The sequence below is a fragment of the Pteropus alecto genome, unplaced genomic scaffold (genome assembly GCF_000325575.1).
Source record: "Pteropus alecto unplaced genomic scaffold, ASM32557v1 scaffold276, whole genome shotgun sequence".
Taxonomy (NCBI): Eukaryota; Metazoa; Chordata; class Mammalia; order Chiroptera; family Pteropodidae; genus Pteropus; species Pteropus alecto.
In genome coordinates this window covers 7,162,443-7,183,527 of record NW_006438074.1, presented here as the reverse complement: position 1 = coordinate 7,183,527, position 21,085 = coordinate 7,162,443, and the positions used below count along the sequence as shown (strand labels likewise).

General features: G+C 44.3%; 1 protein-coding gene across 1 annotated transcript in view; it reads left to right on the top strand.

The window, feature by feature from the left end:
* SLC8A3 (solute carrier family 8 member A3) overlaps positions 1 to 21,085 on the top strand; it is a 101,718-nt gene that overhangs the window by 64,067 nt on the left and 16,566 nt on the right. The gene's annotated exons all lie outside the window — the stretch shown is intronic.

Below are 21,085 nucleotides of genomic sequence, written 5' to 3'. Positions count from 1 at the left end.
ATTTTCCCAGTGTTATCCAGCTGTAAGTGGCAGAGCCGTGCCTCAAACGTAGGTCAGTCTAATGGCAAGCTCTCTCCTCTCCTATATTGTTTTCTACCTGGTCCATTGAAATGGACCATCTTCATTCACTGCTTCTGTTTCCTTCAGAATGCCTAGGTATGGATTGGTGAAGCTCATAGGCAGGAATAATAGAGTACTGAAAAGATCCTTGGCCTTGTCATCTGAAGATATGAGCCTAATCCAGGCAGTACCGTTTACCAGCTGTGTGACCTCAGGCACATCCCTTCACTCCACCCTCTCTCAATTGCCACACCTCTCAAATGGGAGTGACTTTAACTGCATGGACCTCACTGGGCTGTTGTGAGGATAAAAGGAAAGCAGAAGAGCCCAGTGCCAGTGGAAAGGAGTATTGGCACTTCCTACCCTTCAGGTATTGGAAATTGTTACTAAGCAATTGAGAACATGAAACATGGTTAATTGTCTGCGGACGGGTGCTATAGTTAATTTTGGCTCCCTTCTTATTCTTCCTTCTCCAAAACTTAAGACATATGCTAACTACCTTTCCAATTGGTTTTGTTTTCCTTTGAGAGAGAGGAAATAGACCAAGATGCCTAAAAATTCATCTCATAATTCCATTCTCAGCAATAGATAAAATGGGTCCCTGATAACTGCCCTGCCCATCCCACGGCGTAGTGTAGAAACTCTCTAATGGTCATGAATGGGAGAGCATTTCATAAACAGTAAAGGGCTATCCAGAGAGAAGAATCTCAGTCAGAGGGCACCAGGCTTGATGGATTGATTCTTGGAAAACAAATTCTACATATGTGGCCAGAATCTGAGGGTGATGGTAATTCTGGAGAGAGGACCCAGTCAGTCTCCAAAATGGAACAGTAGAACCCAGTCACATTGAATCTGAACTTATGAAAGCTTTAGAACCAGAATCAGCCGTCTTTCTTTGGCCCATGAGCTCGCATCATGAGTTATGGCTAGGTCCTGTATACTTCCTGCCCCTGTCCTCTTCTCCCTCCTTTCTAATCCCTCCTGGACCCGGGGACAAATGATAAGTAGAGCAGATTATGATCTGAAGAAATCAAACAAATGGGAAAGGAAGGAATGTATTCAAGAGCATTTCCACCTATATTGAAATTGCGCAGGAGGCTGGTGAATTCAAGCTGCCCATCCTCACCTCCCTCTGTGCACACAATTCTTTGGCCTTCTTTAATTTCAGTTTTCCTTTGGTTCAACTTCCTACTCCTGTATGAATGCTTTATGGCTCAAGCTAACCTCACTCTCCCAAATGCTGGAGAAACAGAGAGATGTACAACATGGCCATGCCCCCATGAGGCTCACAGGACAATAAGGGTGAGAGAAGACAGAGATTGTGGGTGCTGGGTGCCAAGTAGTAGCTACAAACTGGAATTGGGACCAGGTTCAGAGGAGGAAGAGGCCCCGCTAGCTAAGTCACTGGGGAAGTTTTCTGGAGGACATGGGACCTCAGCTCTGCCTTAGAGGCAGGACTTACATAATGAATGTGTTGTAGTCCTTTGTTATTGGGTTTTGGGGGGTGGGGGTTGTAAATAAATTTTTGAAAGATAAAAAGTGCAATCTGCTGAGAGAGCAGGAAGCAGCAAGTGAGAGAATTGGGGAAATAACCCTCTTGGAGACATTTCTTCACTTACCCAATGCAGGATTACCCCAAAGCATCAGCTAAGTAGGGTTCCCCCCCCAAAAAAAAATTTGAAAAAAATTGAAATAATTTGAGATTTAAAAAATAATTTCATCACGGGAGCTTAATTGGAGTTGTTACACCAAGTTTATGGGTTAGTTTAGGGTAAGAGTATATATAGGCCATTTACCAACTGTGTGACATTGGGCAAATAGCCAACCTCTCTGTGTCATTTCCTCATGTGAAGATAATCCCCTACACCATGCCATTTTGAGGATCCAGTGAAATGATTTGTAACAGCTTTAGGAACACTGGATCATTCTGCAGTGCAAGTTTTTACCATCAGCTTTGAGTCTGCCATGCCCACATTCAAATCCTGTGAGTATGTGGTGTTCTGCACATGAATAAAGGAGCCTTTCCTTTTTTCCTTTCTGCTCTTGTGCAACTTGGTTACCCCGTGGACTGAATCCACGATAAGACTGGGCTGTAACATGGCTCCACGAGGCCTTGTTGTTTCTTCCTCCAAACCCTCAGAGCTGAGTGGGTCAAGAGTTCCCACACTTTCTTTCTGGGAAGAAGTCTAGTTTAAGCATCTTCCAGACTCCAACATCGTGATGTCATTCCTCCACCCAATCTCATATGCTGTCTCCTAACTTGACTGATAGAAAAACCGTTTGAGGAAGGCTCCAGGAGCTAAGGATGTGGCTGGGCCCAGAGAGTAAGCAGTTTTCAGCAGTCAGTCCTCTTTTATCTCCTCTTTTCTTAAGAGCCTTAACTAGGCAGCACCTCCCCCTATCTCTTGGTGGCATCTCCTGATGGAATGCACAGGCAAGAGTCCTCAGGGAGCACCAGCTCACCAGGAGCAGTCCCAGTCAGATCCACTGATCTTCATGGCTGAGCTCCATCCTTCCTTTCAGGCTGTCTTCCCTGCTTCCCTCCGCACCATCACCATAGCAACACAGCGGTATAAAAAAATAAAAGAGCTAAGGCATCTAAATATAGTCCGAGTGTCAACACTTCCAGCATGGAGCCTAAAACGTAGGGGGTGACAGCTAGAAGCATCCAAAGGATGAATGGCAGCCAGGAAGGGGGATGAGCCAAGGAAGGGTCGAGGATAGAAGAGAATGACAGGGAACAGCCATTTACTGAGCCTGCGGACTCTGTCTGCCCATTTAGCCCCCACACCACCTGACGTGAATGCTATCTTCTTCGTATTACTGATGAGGACACAGAAGCTCAAAGAGGCTAAGAACTTGGCCAGAGTCATGCAGCTGTAAGCAATAGAGCTCAGATTTTAACTGACATCTCTGGGACCCCAGAGTTGATGTGTTTTTCCTACCATACCACATATACAGATGTAGGCGAGAAAGTTTGCTGAGGATGCTGAGTTTTTTGAGAAGGTCAAATAAATAAGTGGAAGCCAGACCTCCACTAAACTTTTGAATGAAACTAGGTCTAATGAGGTGGGGATGAGGAGAGAAGGGCAAATATATGGCTTCTACCTAAGTAGCACCTGTGTGCTCCTCAAGGGCTGGGAAGCATGAGGGGGAGTGTTGGTGAGATTGCATGATGATATGTGATGGCATGATGATATAATGCCCTAAAATGGAACTTAAACCAGTGCAAGAGGGGCATGATCAAACCAGAGAATGCTCACTGTGGTTCATACCATCACTCATTCCCTCATTTATTCATTCAACAAATATTTTTATTAAGCATCTGACATGTGCTTAACTCTGGAGATATGGAGACAATTGAAACAAATACAACCTCAGTCCTTGTAAAGCTTAGGACAGTGGGGAAGACAAATAAGGAAATAGTTACACGCTTGAATGATTCTTTACAACTGCGACATGTACTGTAAGTACAAAACAGAAGAACATCACTTTCTTGATGGTATAAGTGGAAGGGAAATGCCCAAGCTCTTACAAATAAAAAAATCCACTTGGTCAGTTTTAAAGGTGATGTGCATATTCAAGGTGAATAGAGAGACCATACTAATGTCCTAGCCTGGACCATAGGCCCGTGTGATCAGTGCCCTCTACAAACCCATTCTCTGCCTTGTATCTTCATAATAATTATGAAGTCTATCTGATAGCCATACAGACGAGGCTTTTACAACCCAACAAACTAGACTCAAATGCAATCTGACAGTAAGGAAATGTATTATGGCTTCTTCCTATAGCCCTTGGTGTCTGTGGCATCAAACTGAGTGTGTGATATGTAGGCAAAGTTAGTCAAGCTATGGTCTTGGCTCCTTAGGGTTAGCAGGAGCAGCACTGGGAAGTGCCTGTGAATGACGCAGGAGCAGGCGGGAAGGGAGTAGGCCTCAAAGTTGTGAATTTCTGTGGATCCAAAGCTTTTCCGAACTCCCTGCAAGGCAGCAAATATGGGGGATGCTGTATGAATGAGCTAGGATTAGGTAATATAAAGTGTGTGGAGCCCTTCAGAAAAATGCTGTCTAAATACAGTGTTCCCGTTAAAGATAATGCTACAGCACTCTATTTATAGTGCTCTACTACGGACCTGCCAGCTCTTTCCCAGGGTTGTGGTATGCATGAATGGGCAGGGGAATGTGCTTTGAAATCCTTGATTAAAGGTCCTCCAGGCAGATACAGAATTTTAAAGATATTATATTATTGTCACTGTTATGTTTTCTTTTATCATCCCAAAGTGTCACCACCTTCCACTTCAGGTGAATGACTCTGCTCGACTGTTGCGTGCCATCAGAAAGGCAGCAGCCTATGGATGTGCAGTATAGACAAAAATGTTTTTAACTGAGGGTCCAGAGGCATTCTGGACTGGCTGCTGTCAGCTGGCCATTGCCTCTCTGTGAACTCAGGCTTTCCCAAGCTCATTTTATTTACACCACTAAGACAGGAATATGCAAATGTCATACTCAAAATAAGTATTGACTGCAGCTCTTCTGGCCCTGAACCAGGGTGAGGGGTGGCAAATGAGGAAGGGCAGATGTGTTATGAAAGGGAAACAGACTCAACACCACTTCACCCCGCCTGGCAAAAAGAATAAAGCATAGCTCGGGAGAAGTCATTGAGGTAGGGCCAGGGTGTGAAAGGAGCTTTAGAAATTGGCACAGATTGGGACTACAAAATCAGATTCTTGCATCTCTGGGAAAAGGAAAGGGTGTGGATGGGGAGCTTATCTGTCGACAAGAGCAGCCAGGATCAAGCTAGAAGGAAGTGAATTCAAATGCTGCTTCCACCCACTTGACCTCTCATGGAGAACTTCGCCTCCTCCAAGGATGAGGAGCCTTTCGTAGGAACAAACTGGTACCAGTGGTTCTTCTACACATACTCCCACGTGGAGATCAGATAGGCCCCTTGCAGGCCCTTCTCTAACCATGGGATGAAAACATGCAAAGAAATTGCCTCCGTAACCACCCTCTGAGCTCCCGCCCTAGGAGAGAACAAAGAGCAGTGTTGAATAGTAGAGAAGGTCACCCTCTGACAGTCATGCAGCTAACATGGGGCAGCAGGTGCAGGAGAAAGATAATCCCCATTTCCAAACAGACTTCCTAAGACAGGCCAAGGTCAATATGCAGTGATATGAAAATGAGGAATGACATTGAGGAAATACAAGCCCTCTCCAGGCACACCCGTTTATCTGTAATTCTTCCTCAGGCGAGACCATGGAGTTCAGAAAATTCCCTGCTTGGTTCCAAACCAGCACTTGTCAAACTCCCAATTATCTTGCCTCTTTGGACCCTATCCTGGAAACTAAGGAGTTGATCATCTTTTTATTGGTTGCTCCAGTTAGAACTTAACAGGCCATCATCAAATTAAGTGACATTTATGACTGCTTATTTTTTAATTTTTACATATTTTATTGAGATGTAATTGAAATGTAACATTATAGTAGTTTCAGGTGTGCAACATGATGATTTGATATATGTATATATCGCAAAATGATCACAATAAGTCTAGTTAACATACATCACTACACATATTACAAATTTTTTTCCTTGTGATGAGAAATTTTAAGATCTACTATCTTAGCAACCTTCAAGTATGCAATACAGTATTATTAACTGTAGTCACCATGTTGTACATTACATGTCAGGACATATCTTTTTTATTATTAAATTTATTGAAGTGACATTGGTTAGTAAAGTTTATAGGTTTCAAATGTACAGCTCAATAATACGTCATATATATATTGCCTTGTGTGTTCACCACCCGAAGTTAAGTTTCCTTCTGTCACCTTATATTTGATTCCCTTTACCCTTATCCACCTCCCCCCAACAATCCCTTTTCCCTCTAGTAACCACTAAACTGTTGTCTGTGTCCATGAGTCTGTTTGTCTTGCTCATTTGTTGCTTTCAGTTTTATATCTCACACATGGGTGAAATCATATGGGTCTTAACTTATTTTGCTTAGCATGATAACCTCCAGGTCCATCCATGTTTTCACAAATGGCAGCATTTCATCTTTTATTATGGCTGAGTAATATTCTATTGTATATAGGTACCATATCTTCTATCAAAGAGCATTTAGTTTGTTTCCACGACTTGGCCACCATGAATAATTCTGCAGTGAACATCAGGGTGCATGTGCCTTGACAGATAAATGTTTTCAAATTTTTCAGATAGATACCCAGAAGAGGATTTGCTGGGACTTATTTTATAACTGGAAGTTTGTACCTTGTGACCCCCTTCACCCATTTTGCCACCCCCCCCCCCACCTCTGGCAACCACTAATTTATTCTCTTACCTATGACTTCATTTTTTCCCCCACATATAAGTGAGATAATATGGTATTCATCTTTGTCTGTATGACTGCTTATTACATGCCAGTTACGATGCCATGAGTTTTACTTGCATTGTCTCATTTAATCCTCTCAGAACCCTATGAGATAGGTTTAATTGTTGCACCCATCTTCATACAAGGAAAGTGAGTTTCACAGAGAGTAAGAGTTTTCCTAAAACTCTTAAGTACTAAATCCAGATATCCCCAACCCTAAGGCCCATGCTCTTAACCACTAAGTGACAGAGCGGATGATTATTTTCATGGCATCTGTCGCCAGAAGAAATCATGGAGAATATGCCTAACTGAAGTCATGACTGAATAATTGAAGTGACAGCGGAACCAGGTTCTAGCCAAGGTGACTCCTTTTATGCATGTTTTAAAGGCCAAAGGAGCCTAGATTTGTTTGGGATGGGAAAGGGGAATAATTAAGTGATCTTTTTGTAAGGGTAGCCCAATAACAGCACAGTGAAGGGAGTAATATGGAAAGAATAGAGACCAGCCCCGTGTCTGCCGTAGCACTCCTACCAGTACGATCACATGTTAAGTGTTACGTTAGGTTCTGCAGTCAGTGTCTGGGTCAAATTCTGGCTTCACCGCCTAGTAATATTTATTAATCATTCATTCATTCATTGAACAAATACATATCGGGTACTGTCTATGTGCCAGAGTGCTGTACAAGTGCTGTTGAATGAAACAGTCATGGTTTCTGCTCTCAAGGAGCTTGTGTTCTGGTGAGGAAAACAGACCAGAAAGAGATTAACACAGATAAACAAATAAATAAACAAGATAAAAATGAAACAGGTGATTTGATGGAGAGTAAGTAGCTAGAGAGCCAATCAGATTGGGTGGACAAGGAAGTAACATGTAACCTGAGATATTTAAAAAAGACCTGGAGGTAAGACTATCTGAGGAATGAAGTTGATTCATTTGAGAAAACAGAAAGAAGGCTACAGCTGGGGCAGTGGTGGAGGAAGAGTGGTCGAAAGTGAGCTGGGAGCCAAGCACGGCTGAGCTCTGCAGGTTCTGTCAGGTGTTCAGTGTGGTTCCTGGACCAGCAGCATCTGCATCATCAAGGAACTTGATCGAAATGCAAATTCTCAGGCCTCACCCAGACCTCCCGATTCAGAAACTCTGGGGATGGGGCCCAGCAGTCCCTATTTTATCAAGCCCTCTCGATGACTGTGAATATGCTAAAGTTTCAGAACTCCTGGGCTAGATGATACAGTTTTAATTTTATCGTAAGTGCAGCGAGAATCTACTGAGGGTTTAAGTGAGAGAGCAGCACGTTATGATTTTCTTTAAAGCATTTTAAAGAGCATTCTGGCTGTTCGGAAGGGAATAAACTGTAACAGAGCAAGAGAAGCAGAAGCAAGGAGCTAAATGAGGTGGCTATTGCAAAGGTTCTGGCCAGAGGTGGCAGTGGTTAAAGCAGGGTGGTCTGGCAGAGAGGAGAGGAGGACTACACCTGACAAAGCCAGGGAGGCAGAAGCTAGGGCCACAGAGAACTGGCTGCCATCTGCTCAGAGCACAGTTCAAAGGCAAGGTCCTCAGAAAAGACATCCCACTCTCTCCATCTCCGCCCTGTTGTCTAAAAATAGAGAGATCTGCTTATGGAAAGAGAGTGGGTGCTTCCTCTGGTGAGGAGGAGGGCCAGGTGAAGGACGGGCAGTGATGAAGGGATGGATTCTGAAAGGCTGAGGAAGTTGGCTGGCTTCCTGAAAGCTTTAATGGGGTTTCTCTGGAGGGTGAAGTAGAAGTCCTAGTTACATTACACACACACACACACACACACACACGAGACACATACACAGGGACACACGGACACATTCATACACACACAGTCAGTTGAGTAAGACCTGCAGTTTCCAAACACGAGGGCTGTGGTTTTTAGCTCATATCATGACTCAGAAAAATCCCAAGAAAGAAAAATCCTCTCGTCCTCCCTGTATAGGCTCAGAGAGGGTAAATGAGTTAGAGAAGGTGACAAGTAAGAAGCAGCAGCAGAACTCACACTCGAGTCTTTGTCTTTTGCCTTCTAGTCTAACATGCTCTCCATTACACCACAGGCACCAAATGACCACTAGAGGGGATTAGGACTGGGCGGGGTGAGTCATGCAAGTGCCGGTTTGGGTCTTGTCTTCATGTAAAATTTCGATATTTTGTTCATCCTGAATTTTTTGCATTAATTCCGATTTTTAAAAATATCGCATTCAAATCGTATTCGTCTTGATTACTGAGTTGTTTGCTGTGCCCTCACGTGCCCTGTCCTGGGCCTGGGCCTGGATCTATTGCTCACTATATCAACCTCTTCCATTGACCATCAGAAGAACTTCATACCTGTAAACACAAAGCAAATAGAATTCCCATCCCCCTCCCCTTTATGGAAATCTCAGCTTCTGCTTTTAGTTTCTCTGTTCCCCAGGAAATTTGCCTCCTGTGTTCTTGCTCCAATCACTGAGTTCTGTGGAACTGACTAGCAGTAGGCTGGATTCTCACAGTAGAGCAGAGGATACAGCGCTCAGCACTCTTGCAGCTGAGTGGGGACTAGGACTTACACCCTAGCTCTAAGCCTTGAGAGCCTGGGCCCCATTTTGTCTCTAGTTAGTGGAAAATAAGAATCTGCCATTTGGCTTCTAGAAGAGAAGAATTCTGAATGGAAAACAGATCATCTAGAAGTCTCAAAGGAAAATATTTCTGACAACTCCTTTGGAACCCACAAAACAACATGCCCCAAGCGATGACGATGGCTGACATGTAATTCGTATGCGGCTCTTTCATCCAGGGCCGCTGCACTGCAGAACCCCACATAAAGCCTTCCCATGGACTTCCACGTAAACAGAGCCCACTGCAGTTGTGCAGTGCGGCAGCTCTGCCTTAGTCTAGTCCCTGGTCGAGTCAGTCAATAAAATATCTGTAGAATCAGCTAATCTTCCACGTAGCTAAGTCACTAATTGAAGGATTTTCTCCACCCAGCCCTGGACTTGCTGTTCACTGGGATCTCTAGAAATTAGCCACCAGAAATGTGGGCTTTACAGGTGGTCAAGTGGACAGGGAGTTAGGGTGGAAGGCAGGAGCTTTGACTGTGTTTGACTCAAATTCTTAGGAGCCAGCTCTTCTCTCTTCATAATTATTAGAAGATTTTTCATGGACCTGAAGTTTCATGTCTATACAATATAAACTTCTCTCCTTTCTGCTGGGATCAAAATCATTCTTAAAAAATGAGATCCCCATCAGAGAAAGAAAGCAAGACAGAGAGACCCAACATCTCCAAAGCTATGAATCAGATAGCCAGCCATTTATTCTCTTCAGTGCTGGGAGCAGACACACTTAAATAAAATGATTTTATAGCTTATTCTCACTGCCTTCCTAAGAAGGGGATTTACCAACTTCAGTGCACAGAAACTCTTTATTTCTAGACCACGGGTGGGGTTTTAAAATTTCCCCTCTTAAATTAGAAGAGGGAAAGAATTAGATCTGTGAATCATTCTCCCACCACCTTTCCCCCACCAACTGCCTCAGGGTGAAGCAGGGCAAACTTGGTGCTCGAACAGGGCTTTACATAACCGAGTCACATATAGAGCTGAAACCTGCATAGGCCCACTGCTATGGGGATTGAAAATTCAATTCTTCTTTAAGAATAACTAGGCAAGGCTCCTACAAAGACTGCTTTCAAGAAGGCCAGATTCTCCCTCTAATGTATAGTGGAATGTTCCCAACCCTCACCCCACCCCACCACACCCCTACTCACATGCACACACATTCAATCAGGAATATGAAGCACTCCCTACCACAAGGCAGCAAAAAGGAAAAGAAATCTTTACTGGGCTTAAATAGATGAGAGCACTCTTGCACTAGCAGAAAAATTATAGTTAGATAATGGATGAGCATGTTAATTTTTCCATGTGTGTGAGCACGCACACACATACTTTTATCTTTGTGTGGTGGCCATAAGCAGCAGTCAAGCTTAGGAGCCTCCCTGAGGTTTGTGGTATACTGATTTGAGCTGCATGAAGAGTATGAGAAAGTTGATTCCCTCTATAGAGATAGTAAATTTCTTAAAACTTAATATTACTCCCTACCCCGTGGAAATTCCACATAAGCAAACAAAGGGAAGGAGCAAAAGGGATGCTTTCTGTACATGTTTATACCACTAGATTATAAGTTTCATGATAGCAGGAACATGCTTGTGATAAATAAGTGGGTGGATGGATAGGTGCATGGATGGATGGACGGATGGATGGATGGATGGATGGACCTTATAGAGAGCTTACAATTCCTGGGATAAAGGGTTTGGTCTTTATCCTCTATAAAAGGGTGGAGAGACTAAAAATTTGCCATTTAAAATCTTTTTACCCTGTAGAGGTGCCCTGCAAGGCATGACAACTTTCAAAAGGAAGGATACTTACTTTAGAAGACTGTTTTCCTAAGAAATTAAAAATTCCTTCACTCTCCCCTGACCTTTGGTAAACAGACTGAGTGGCTCCTTTGGGTTTTTTGACATTACATTGCCTCTGACCATATCCTGAAGCCTAGGTCCATAATCATATAATTGTCTCAAATGCCCTTTTCCCTTTAGCCATGGGTATGAAGCTCTTCACGTATTGGGAAAAGAGGTATTTAAGAAAGCAAAGGAATTGATCATGAACTACAGTGCCCAGTTAGGATCCCAGATCCCATACATTCCAGAATGGACAGAATGAGCATCAATCCTGAAACACGTGGGTGTACACCCATGGACATGTCCAGCAGTCAGGTCTTAATTATCAGTAGAGACAAAATGTTCCTACATTTTGCCTAGGAGAAGCCACATCCCTGTGAGTTTTTTTGATCAGCCCAGCTAGTCATAGGTATGGAGAAGCTACAAGTCATAGAGGGCTCATCAGAAGAGTCCAGGATGGATGCTAAAGGAGCCAAGACCATGCTCTTTCATACACATTCAAACACCCTCTCCTCCCACTTTGTACCTCCCTGCCCACTCATCTTCCCATCCACCTGAACCCACACTCATCTCAGCTGCAGAAAGGTTTTTAGTGAAATCCATCTCTCAGCCTCAGCCTATCCCATATTCTTGTTGGTTCAGGCATGTGTATGGAATAGCGACTCAGTCAAGAGACTGCCAAGAAGGCCTCTGCTTACAGTAGTGCACTGCTTAAAGACGCTTGGGTGGAGGCTAAAATCCAGCCAGTGCTCTATGTGCCAAGGCCTGCACACTGACACGTTGCTGCGCAAGCCAGAGGAAGGCATCTTGCCCTTGCCAAACGGAATAGCTTCAGGACTGTATCTTTTCTCAACCTTGCACGAAGTTGCTCTACCTAGCCTAGCAGTGGCCCTGCCATCAGGACAAAGTATTCTAATTACAAAACACATACTGCGAGACAGTTCTAAGAGATCATCTTGCTCAGTTTCTGACTTCATAAAGTAAATAAGCCTCCCATATTAGTTGGCTATTGCTGTGTAATGAATTGTCATAAACTTAGAGGCTGAACACAGTACCCATTTATTATCTCACAGTTCTGTAGCTCTGAAGTCCAGGCACAGTGTGGCTGGGTTCTCTGCTCAGAGTCTCGCAAGCTGAAATCAAGGCATTGGCTGGCTGGGCTCTTATCTGGAAGCTCTGAGGAAGCTTCTGGTTTTGAGCTCATTAAGGTTATTGGCAAAATCCTATCCCTTGTGGTTTTAGGTCTAAGGCTCCATCCCTCACTGTCCATCATCCCGGGACCGCTCTGTTTTAGAGGCTGCCTACACTTCTGCTCTCGTGATACCCTCCAGCTTCAAAAAAGAAATAGCATGTTGAGCCCTTGTCATGCTTTGAAGAGATGAATGTGTGAATCCCTTTGGCTTCCCCTTCTTCATCATCCAGAGAAAGTTCTCTGCTTTTAAGGGCCCGTGTGACTAAATCAGGCCCACCTGGATAATCTCCCTATTTTAAGGTCAATTGTGCCATTAACACGCCATATCATATCACATTATGGGAGTGATATCTCCTCAGTGACAGGTCCCAGGGCTTAGTGCAGAACATCTTTGGTAGGACATTCTAGAAATTCATCCTGACACAGCCTCCCCGGCAACCACCCACAAGCCGAAACTTTGAGCCTTTTTCCCCTCAAAGGCTTGTTTGAATAAGCACACATTCATGCCTTACTTTATCAGATAGTTACCCATTTTGAGCAAACACTAGCAAATGGTAAAATAACTGTAAACCAATCTGAACTACCTTTTTCCATCATAGCCTGTGACACTGTCAGTGGTATGTTGAAACTGACTCTGACCACAAAAACCAATTGCTAAATGTTTAGAAATTTTGCAAGCTGGTTGTTAAAAGTATTAGTAGCTTGAAATTGACTATAGTAGAAGTATTTACGCCACAAATCAGGGTTCCTTTTTCTCTCCCTCCAAGACAGCTAGTTTACTAGCAGACCGCTGGGTGTAGAGGTCATCTACTTGACCTCCTACAACATGTAGGAATCCTTTCCATGACTTTTTTCATAAATGGTCGTCATCCTACTTTTTAAAATCACCAGGAATGGGGCGATCATTCCCTTATAAGCCAGTTTATCTCATTGATGTAATGGTACACGGTAGAGTTGAAGCCTGCCTCCCTGCCAATGACCCCAGTCATTGGGAAGCAGCACTTGCAAAAGCCCCAGAACCATTTGGGGTGGGTGCCCTCTCCCCCCGGAGATGACTCCCCTCTGGATCCACATGTCAGATCGCAGTTAGAATCAGTCTTTAGAGCCACACTGTCTGAATTCAAATCCCAGCTCTGTCACTTATTTAGCTATGACCTTAGGCATGTCTCTTACCTTTTCTGGGCCTCTGGTTCCTCATCTATAAAATGGGAATAAAAATAATACCTATCTCACTGGTTATGGTAAAGATTAAATGAGATAATACATGCAGGGAGAATAACACCTTGCCTGCCATGTCCTTACCTCATGGCTTGTTATGAGGATTAAATTAATATTAGCACAGTACCTGGCATAAAGCAAGCACTATATAAATATTAGGAAATTCATTTGAAATGGGGTTTCTAAACCTTTAATTATACTAGTCATCCAACTCTGTGTCAGCCAACTCTGTGTCCCTCTCAGTGTCAGAATGGACCTAATTACTCCAACCTTTAGCCCAAATGCTGGAAGTTGATCCAGCCTCCCTTTCCCCAATTGGCAAGAATATTTGAGCAGCTACCTTCTTTTCCCTAAGTTTTTAATAGAGTCGGAGAGACTTTTCCAAGGAGTCTTGGGCCCTGTACCAGCTGCATGGGCAAACCCTGGGAGCTTGTTAGAAATTCAGAATCTCAGGCCTCATCCCAGACCTGCTGAATCAGAATCTGCATTAACGAGATCCCCAGGGGATATATATGCATACCGAAGTTTGAGAAGCACTGTTTTTAGGGACCCTATTTTTAGAAGAACATAAAGCATCATGAACCTTCTCGTGAGACAAAGAGCTTTTCGCCCAGACCTTGGTAGGGTCGGGAGACTGTCAGTACTGGGCTGTCAGGGTGTGGTAGGAGGTAGGAGGGGCTTTCTGCCCTGTTCAGAGCGAGAAGCCTGCCAAGGGAAGAGATTGGGGCTGCTGGTGCCCTACTGGGGAGATGAAAATGACTAAAAAAAGAACCAAACACAGAAATGTGAGGCTTCTGAAAGCTCCTACGGAAAGGCTAAAAGCTCAGTCGCCAGCTCTGTTCTACAGCCGCAGGTCAAGGAAGTTTTATGAGCATTAGCTGGCCAGGAGCAGCTGGGATAAATTTAGAAATGATGAAAAGGGGCTCTTTTTGATATGGTGAAGAGTCATTTTGTAAGAATCAGGAGGGAAGAGGTCATCGAGTCAGAGATTATTCAGAGATCGTATCTAGCAAGGAAAGGCCAAAGGGTTAGGAAGTCACCTACTCACAGCACAATGCAGAAGCAGATCCACTTATTATCTCACTGTGCTGCCTGCATTTAAATGGGAGAATTCTGTGGTTCCCGCGGTCACTGCTTGGGAGGGGCACGTAGGGTTTACTCACCTGCTTATATGAAATAAGCTATAGGAGTGAGTAATAGGAAACATATGCTAAAATCTCAGTTCTGCTGCTTACTGTATAACTTACTAGCAAATTACTTAACCTCTCTGAGCATCTGTTTTCTCATCTTTAAAGTGGAAGTGAAAATACCTATGTTTCGCAGTTGAAATAAGAGTGGAATAAGAAAGTTCTTCTCATGGTGATGAATATACGGTAAATGTGTGTATTGTCTTAGATTCTTGTATAAAGGAGAATTCACGGGGTCCTCCTCCTGTGTGGTATTCATTCACCCATTTAACCAATAAATGCTGCTGCCTACCCCTTTCACCCTGGAGAAACTCAGGCTGAAATCAAGGCATTGGCTGGCTGGGCTCTTATCTGAAAGCTCTGAGGAAGTGTCTGCTTCTGAGCTCATTAAGGTTATTGGCAGAATCCTATCTCTTGTGGGTAAGGCCCCATTCCTTACTGTCTGTCATCCTGGGACCCCTCTTAGAAGCTGCATACGCTCCTATTCACGTGACACCCTCCAGCTTCAAAACAGAAATAGCATGTCGAGCCCTTGTCATGCTTTGAAGAGATGAATGTGTGAACATCTTTGGCTTCTTCTTCAGCCAGAGAAAGTTCTCTGCTTTTAAGGGTCCATGTGACTAGATCAGGCCCACTAGATCTCCCTATTTTAAGGTCAATTGTGCCATTAACACGCCATATCATATCACATTATGGGAGTGATATCTCCTCAGTGACAGGTCCCAGGGCTTAGTGCAGAACATCTTTGGTAGGACATTCTAGAAATTCATCCTAACACAGCCTCCCCGGCAACCACCCACAAGCCGAAACTTTGAGCCTTTCCCCCCGCCCCAAAGGCTTGTTTGAATAAGCACACATTCATGCTTTACTTTATCAGATAGTTACCCATTTTGAGCAAACACTAGCAAATGGTAAAATAACTGTAAACCAATCTGAACTACCTTTTTCCATCATAGCCTGTGACACTGTCAGTGGCACGTTGAAACTGACTCTGACCAGTTCTTCTCAGTACCCTGAGGACCAGAGACCTGATATGCATTTGGGAGTCCTCAGTGCAAAGGAACGTTCTGATGAGAGGCCAGCCAGGAAGCCCAGACATGTGTTCCCTAATCCCTTCTGGGTTATTGGTGAGAGATCTCCTGGGAGCATCTTTCCCAAGCAACACAGCCAGGTCCTAGCTGGGAATGTGCATGCTTTGGCAGCAGGCTCAGGGGTGGGGCAGGGGCAGACCCTAGAGCCTTGAAAGCATTTACTGGCTTGAGGAGCAGCTGCTTGGGATAGGCTGACCCCATGACCATTTAGTAACTGCCACTGGGATGGAAGGAGGAATTGGGAATAGGGGAGACATATGGTTCAAAAGCCCTAGCCTAAACCCACAAGTTCGATCCCGGCTTGTTGTTGGAGAGTTCTCCATTGACAGGACATACAGAATGGGCTAATAAGCTGAGGGTGTAGTTCAATGACTTTAGGCTTCTGGTCTCTTTGTCCCACTGAGAATCCTTAGGCATTCTATCAAAAGAGCCTTCAAAATACTTTCTGTCCCTAGTGAGTTTTATTTTTACTGCAAAAAAAAGCAGAGTATATTGATTTCGTGAAGCCTCGGGTATGTTAGAAATTCATAATTAGTCGTTCAGCAAGCCATGATTGAGGACCTCCCCTGTGCCAGGCACTAGGACTGCAGCGGCAAATAAGAGACGAGTTTCCTGTCCTCTTAGAGCGTATAGTCTAATGTGGCCAGACAGACAATAAACAAGTAAGTTAATAAACTAACCAGCTAATTTCAGGCTGTGATTAGTGCACTGAAGGGGACGAGCAGGTGGGACATGGTGGAAAGTGACTCACAGTGGAGAGGCAGAGATGGTGGGGAGGAAGGAGATCCAAGGAGATAGCATGGCCATGGAAGGCCTCTCCAAGGAGGTGGCATATATGTGGAGACTCAAAGGATGAGGATCAGCACAGACCCAGACACAGAAAACAGCAAAGATGATGCCCTAAATGGGAAAGGGTTGATTTGAAGAACCAAAAGACCAATCTGTCTGGGACTCGCAAAAATGGGGAGAATGTCAGTGAGGTCAACAGCAACTGGATCATACAAGACCCTACAGGCTGCATAAGGATTTTGTATTTAGCCAATTACAGGTATTATGATTGTAGCTGGATTGCATTTTTAATAGATAACTCTGGTTGTTATGCAGGGAAGGGTTTGCAGGAAGAGGTCAAAGGCAGGAGCAGGATAATGTCTTAGGAGGCTACTGCAAAGTCCAAGGGAGAAGTAATGGTTTTGATCTAGGTTTTGATATCAGAAGGAAAGATGGTGGTGAATTAAATGGATTAGGGTTAGAAGTGAACGCAGGGGAGGAGGGATGAGAGGTAGGAAGGAATCAAGGGTGATTCCTGGTTTGGGCTTGAATAGTTAGACAGATGATGGTGCCATTGACTGAAATGGGGAAGAAAGAGTAAGTTTGGAAAGAGAACTCAAGACCTGACTGGTGACTCTGACTAAATTTAAATGGGCCTCATTTGTGGCTTGAGCATATCTGAGGACTTTCCCAGTGTTTAAGACCTGGAAGGGAGTTATCTAGCCTCCAGCCCAGAGCTTGTCGCTGACAGGGGCACAAGGCCAGATTTCAGGAGAATATGAGAGCTGCCATCCACGCTACCGCCCTTCACATTCCAAGCCCCTCGATAACCCATTTGGGATCTCGTATCCTATTTTATCCCATCCTTTCTTGACCTGACTTCTATTATCAGCCCATTCCACCTCTTGGGTCACCAGTTCTGTTCATAGATTTCGCCTTATTTTCTGACTTAATGACTAGAGATGATCAGATTCCCATATATGTTACTCTCAAACCATCAAACAGGCCACACTGCCGTTAATAATAATTATTGCCACTTATTAAACACTTCCTAGGGAACACGTATTCTGCCAAGCAATGCATTCATTATCTCATTTAAGAACACTATGAAGTAGGGAGTAGTATTCCACTTTACAAATGAAACTTGGAGAGTTTTAGTTCATTGCCCACGGTCACCTAGCTAATGACAGGTGGGGGCTGGATTTGATCCCAGGCATCAGTCTCCATTACCAGTGCCACTGCTCTGAAGGAAGGAAGGCCAAAGTATTATAGCCTTTTGGAAGCTGAGCACGCATCTTAGTGCCTAGCAGAGTGTTTCTGTGTGTGTAGGGCGGGGGAGGGGAGAGGGAGGGGTGTGGCAAGTGACAGGATGCAGTCTTCGTTTTTGAAGCAGTGGGTGGTGGGGGCTGGGGTATATGGACCTACATCGGCTTCTACAGGATTGATTTGAGCCAAACGGTCCTCCTGGTCTCCCTGTGAAAGTCACTGCTATGTGACTTCTGCTATTCCAGGCAAGGTTCCCACAGGCCAACTTGCCCTCAGCCATCTTTCAGATCAACATCAGCGATTTTAAAAGTCGAAAAATTAAAAAATAAAATTCTCACTTGTCCCAAAAGCAAGAAGGATGTGGAAGTAAATATTATGGGAGGACCTAAATGTCTGAGCCATTATATGTATATATTATTTCTTTGCTCTCAGAACTGCCCTGGGGTGGTATAAGCATTAGTCAACCTGTTTGTATACTAGTTAAATTATCTGTCCGAGTTTCACATAGCACATCCAGGATCAGAACCCAGAACCTTTGACTATAAAGCCTGTGCTCTTTCTAGTCTTCAAGTCTGGCAATGCCACGAAGGCACAAGAAGCCCAGAAGGAGCCCAGTGAGTCTGCAAGGGGACCGGGGCGGCCTCCCTCCTCCATGCCCCTGTGGTATTGGGGCAAACCTTGACCTTTCTGGACCTTTTCACTGTTTCTTCCTCTTCCTGTTTTTTCTGCTGGCTGGCTTGCCTTCCACTCTACTCCTTGCTTATGATACTTATTTTTCCATCCACAGCAAAACAATTCACATCAAGGTAATTGATGATGAGGCGTATGAGAAAAACAAGAATTACTTCATTGAGCTGATGGGCCCCCGCATGGTGGAAATGAGTTTTCAGAAAGGTGTAGTACCCTGTCCTCACACTAACATGAACGTGCTTCTCTCCTCTTCTGTTTCTTCCTTTCTCCGATCTGTCTCCTTCTCCTCCTCTTCCTCCTACCTCTCGGTTCACTTTCTCTTGTTTCCTTTCTCCTTCTCTCTTTTCACTTCTCCCTCTCCTCTTTTTGCTCCCAGCTGTGTCCTAACATCTGCCAGCCTGTCACATGGTATCCATAAGAGGGATGCTCAAGAGCCAATGGTAATTTTGTAAGATGGGGAAATGGATATGGGGAAGAACAGAGAGAGAGCGAGGGAGAGAGAGAGAAAGAGCAAAAAAGAAAGAGAGGGTGCCAGCCACAGCCCTGAGAGTATCGTATACGAGGCTCTCTGCTTCTCCTGAATGGCCTAATATACAGAAAAGAAAAAGGCCAGATAGTACAGCACCAGGCAGGACAGCACTTGGAAACTCGCCCTGGCTCTCAGCACAGATTTCCATAGGACAGCTATTCTCAGGGCTAGGCTTATAGTCTCTGGGCCTTGACAGTCAGTATATTTAGATTTTGGCTCTGTTTGTGGTTCATCCCATTCCCCAAAAGCAGGCCTTAGGAGCCATCTTATCTGCCAAATCCCTGCTACCAAGGTGTGTTTCTCTTGACCTTGATTGAGCTGAAAGTACAGCTTTGAATTCCAAGTCTAAGTCAAAGACCTACCTGCAGCACTCTGTTTTCCCTATGATGAGCATCTAAATATGGAGGCAGAGAGTAACACTCCTGGGAAAGAGGATTCTGACCTGAGTGGAAGCTTCTCCAAGAAGTCACAGGACTCCTCAGAGTAGATGGACTTTTTGCCTTCAACTTAAATAACCCCAGACACCTCAGGCTTCTAATAAGCAAGTCAGAAAATCCTCTTCTGGATAGATGATACTGTGGAGCGGGGAGCTGCTAGTATTTGAGGCAACATTCCTTCCCTGGCAGAATTTTCAATTATATTCCTCTAGGCCATGGAGGAATATAAGAGCAGCTGGTCTCATCCTACAGCAGAGTCCCCGCAGTGGAAAAACAAGCCAGGCTCATATCTCGTAACAGCCCCAGGGTCTGGGGCCTAGAGAGAAATTCCTGAAAAAAATTTCTTGACAACAGTGAGCTTTGTCTTTTCCCCTAAGCAAGTTGTCCAAAAAAGTGCCAGAAAGGTGACTAAAAAATGTACTCTTAAAACACGCATTCACGCGCGCACGCACACACACACACACACACACACACAAATACACACAAGTCTTGTGCCCAACAAACCAACCCAGATCAATCTACCACTTCATAGATGGCAAAGCTGAGCCTGTCTTTAGAATGGGATCGATATAGCAGAAACTCTGATTAGACATTTTAGGCCATTTGTTAGAATTTCTTTGCCCTTTAGAAAGCATTTAGGTCCCAGATGGGAGAGAAAGGGGAAGAGAGAGAGAAAGAGAGAGACACAGGAGAGAGAGACAGAGAGAGAGACAGAGAGAGAGAGACAACCACAGACACAGAGACACAGAGAGAGACAGAGAAAGAGACAGAGAGAGACAGACAGAGAGAGAGAGAGAGACAACAGAGACACAGAGAGAGACAGAGACAGAGAGACAGAGAAAGAGACAGAGAGAGAGACAGAGACAGAGAGAGAGAGAGAGACAGAGAGAGAGAAAGCCAACCACAGACACAGACACAAAGACACAGAGAGAGACAGAGAAAGAGACAGAGAGAGACAGAGAGAGAGAGACAGAGAGAGACAGAGAAAGTGACAGAAAGAGAATTAATAATCAGGGTTCAGTATTGGTACCCACCAACCTCACTGCATATAGTTTCATGTAAGACCAAGAGAAGCCACACGGGGAGATCCAGGCCCACATACCAACTTCTCCAATGATGATAGTCTTGAGCCAGCCTGATGCCAGTCTTTGGAGGGGAGTGATTTTCAAGGAACACTTGGTTCCCCGATAATTTGTTTTAAAAGACACGATGCTTTGCTGAGATGCCCAGTAATGAACAGAAATTTCCGTCGCATCGTCCCTTGGGCCCTTGATAATCAGTACCAAAGGAGGCCAGCTTTGGGACACATCGCCCTGAAATGACAGAAGTCCAAAGATGATTTAGAATTTGATGATTTATATTATTTTCTTCACACTTCCCCAGGAGTGCATCAGCTGTAAATATTAAAGGAGTCCTATATCACATTGTGGTTAATACATGTGTATTTTAGTTTCCACCACAGAAGTCCTGTGAGATAAAGAATGAGAAAGATAATAGAATTCTGCCTTCCTTGCGTTCTCTCTCTCTCTCTTCTCTCTCTCTCTCTCTCTCTCTCTCTCTCTCTCTCTATCTATCTCATTTCCCTTCCTCGTAAATACCTTCCTTTAAAATTTTTCTTTATGAGGCTCACATTAGAAGTGAGTATGGACACAAGGAAAGGAAACAAGTCCCTAGCTAGGTACCATTGACATATTTCCTGTTGTAGAAGGGCCCTGGGTTATTCCCAATGGACCAGTAGTTTACCTGCCCAAAGAAATGCTACTGTTACCATGTGACACCCAATGGAATGTGCTGCCCAACTCACTTCCTACTAACCATCAGCAGGATCTAAAACAAC